Consider the following 3809-nt stretch of genomic DNA (forward strand, 5'->3'; position numbering starts at 1 on the left):
TTACGATATAATAAATTTATTGATTTTAAAATGTGTAATTGGAAGAATTAAATAGATTTTTAAGAAAAACTCAAAAGAATAGTAATAAAGAAAGAATAAAGAATGAATAAAGAACAAAGAATAATAACAAATTCCATCAAAGCTAGGGACATAACTAATCAATGGGCACACTGCAGAATATATAATGTAACAATAATACATAATAAATATTTATCCTTTTTTTTACAAATATTAAATTTTTTAATCTCATGTTATGAAACAATGCTGTTGAAATCAGTTTTCTTATGATGATATTTCCTGAATAAAATTTCAAAGAGGAAGTGAAAATGTCAATATTTGGCGAACAGAATTTCTTAAACAAATAATTTTTTATCTAGAGCGCAAACTTTTGGAAATTAAACCTAATCAATTATGATGGATTTCACTACTTCATATACTTGTTTGCTATGAAATATGATTCAGTCAATTTACGGAGATTATCAAAGTGACCTTCAAAAATGGCAATAGTAACACTAGAAAGAGATAAATATTTTAATTGATGTAGAAAATTTGACGGATAACAAAACTGAAATTAAATTATACAATGTGTGCTTTATCTCACGAATGAGTCATAAAATCAAAAGAAAGTTTATAATTCAATGCCTTCCGTATATTTTTATTTATCAATGTTTTTACATATATGCAGTGAGAAAATAAAATCACCCATAAAATATTTTACGTACAAACAATTATTGAATAATTTTATTGAAGGCAAAATAATAAGGTTATTTCAAAATTGAATAAAATCACTGGAATATTCTCTCTGCAGAAAAAAGATTTGCTACTTAGAAGTATTTAGCCCTTAGAGCATTAGTCCGGACATTTTTCGAAATTTCAAGAAATGTCTTTCTTGTATTAAAATATAATTCAACATGCTTCTTCAGACGCTTTGTCTTTTTTTTCTTTGTTCATTTTTTGTCTACAATACGCCAAATAAGTCGACTTTATTCACTTTTCTCTGATTCTCCGTTTCTCTTCTGCTTCTACTTTATTTACCTTCTTTCCTTAAAACGCTGAAACATAGTCTACCGGTTCGTTTAATGTTCATTAATTTTTATGCCTTAACATTAAACATACCAACACTTATTATATAGGGGAGAGTCGGGTAGCCCCGCCCACTTAAGGAGTGTATAAGGAATGTTCTGTATAATATTGAGTAATAATCAATATTTTTGTATATTTCTATAGTTTTACCATCTAATTATATAATGCAAAAAGAATAAACCAAAAAAAGTATAGTTTAACTTTAAAAAATAGAAATTTAAAAAAACATGTTTTTCAGCTCTTTTCAAAATGAGTGGGGTAGCTCCACCCAGTTAGAAAAATTATGTTTTTTGACTGTTTTTTTAGGTATAAATGAAAGTGACCAATGTATTGACAATAGATAAACCTCATTTATCATTTTTATCACAAAGTTATTTTATTTTTTACATATTTGTATATTTTTAGCGAATTCTATCATTTAATAACAATAATTTAATAACAACAATATTTGTTGTTAAAAATGCATATGACATTCAATTTTGCAGTAATAAAATAATAATCTTTGCAACCGTACATTTATCGACGAAATAAAATTGGGTGGTGATACCCGACATTCATGTGAGCGGGGCTACCCGAAATCCAATTTTTTTTTAAATTTGCAATTACTCGAACAATTTTTCTCATATGAACTTCTTTCTTTGTGCAAATTAAACTTAAGACTACATACTTTGATGCTGTATGTATAGAAAAAATTATTTTTTTAGTATTAAAATGAAGTTTAATCGAAACATTCAACCATTTTTTCTTAATTTCATGACTACTGTATTCAACATATTTTCAAAACTATTGTTTACCATGTTAACAGCTGCATAAATACTTGAAACTTTGAAAATAATATTTTTTTTAATATAACAATTAATGTCCGATGGCCCATTGATTTGAAAAAATAATCTATACATATGAAATTGACTGTGGGCGGGGGTACCCGCTGGGCGGGGCTACCCGACTCTCCCCTACCTATTTCTACCATAGCAGTTCAAATAACTGGTCTTTATGTTTCTTTATTGAATTGTTTGGAAGGAAATAAACTAAGAAAAACTTTATTTTAATTAAGCTCAATTGTATATTGCCAATTTTTATGTATTACAAACACAAAAAATAAGAATTTTTAATTCATTCTCAGCGAATTTTTTACCTTATACAGGGTGTTTCCATCGTACATTTTCCGCAAGCATTCTTCTTCTAATTATTATTGTTCTTATAACACTTATATTTAGTCTTATAATTATTAGAATACATAAGAATTATAAGAATTATAATTCTTATAATTAATATTATTTCTTCCAAGAACTTACGCTGTCTTGATTGTTTCGACATTTTTCTGGGTAAAAACTAATGGTTAGTTTTTCTTTTTGAAGTAAAGCTGCCAAAATAAAATATAAGCTACATACCGAAACCTATAGTTTTTGTCACTTTTTTTAACACAAAAATGCCGATCTAAAATTTTAAAAACTTTCTTGAAATTTGAATTCACAGTTATTTTGATTGAACTAACTACGCAGCAGTCTTTGTAGAAATGCGCAGCTAATCGAATGAAATACGTTCAACGCGCTTTACAGAATAATTTCTGATCCGATAATCTTCTAAAGTAATGAATTGTTCTCCCGGTCAAATGACCGGTTGCGGTATAAATAGGTATATAACAAGTATTATTCGAAACAAACAATATACAAAAAAATATTAATAGAATATTAACTGTATATGATAGTTAAAAAAATTCATAAAGTCAACTGCGCGAAAACGATAAGATGATAAGCGCATTTTCGATGCAATGGTTCTTAAACGGTCATTTGGCTGGTTATGGTTTGTTTTGTGTTAAGTAATCAGAAATAAAAAATTCGAAGAGTTTTGCAAATCTTTTGCCACAGCAGATTAACTATTTGAAGCTTGTGATTATTTTTGCTGGGAAACACTAGACACTCCTAAGCAAACCAGGTTATTTGAAAATTCATCTTTGAGGCTCCCGCAAACATTTGATTTGTAAGAACCGGAAGCATCATGGAGAGGCAGCACCTTAGTAGATAGCAATGCCATACTTAAGATTCTATCTGTGACAGGCTCACTAGGGTTACAATTCTAATTACAGCATCTGACTATTCAGATAATAGCACAGCAGCAATTCTTACCCGAAATTTAACACGCTGTTTCATTTTCAGAAATGGCACAGAACTTGTTGGCCGTAGCAGTGTTCCAGGATCTTTGGACTGGGGTTACAATGATTCTATAAACTGGGAGCTTTTTTCAAATAATCATTAATTAAGCAAAAAATATTTTTTCATTACCATTATATGATTTTTAAATACGTTTACCAATTAGTTAGGATTTCTCTCGATATATAGGTCCCGTTGTAGCTGACAACGTAAGCAAATATATTTCATACGAAAATCAATGTTTACGAAGCGGGTATTGTGTTCTTGCATTCTTGTCCTAAAAGCAAATAACATTATTTTTGGGACAATTATTAAATATAAATGAGAACATTGCGACTTGGAGAAAAAAAGGCCTGCTTTATCTTAGGCTGACTTTCCCCGCCTTTTGCTCCGAGGAGATAAATGTTGTTTCTTTTAATTGTATTGTATTTGTCTTTTCAAAGACAATGCTGCTTTTGTAGATAATGTTTGGCTTAATGGACTTTTTGTACACAAAAAGAAACTCCTTTGTTTACTGATGGAAAAAAACCATAACGTGATGCCACTTTTCCGACGTAGTTAGAAAACGTATCAGAC

Source organism: Parasteatoda tepidariorum, chromosome 1 (genome assembly GCF_043381705.1).
Source record: "Parasteatoda tepidariorum isolate YZ-2023 chromosome 1, CAS_Ptep_4.0, whole genome shotgun sequence".
Classification (NCBI taxonomy): Eukaryota; Metazoa; Arthropoda; class Arachnida; order Araneae; family Theridiidae; genus Parasteatoda; species Parasteatoda tepidariorum.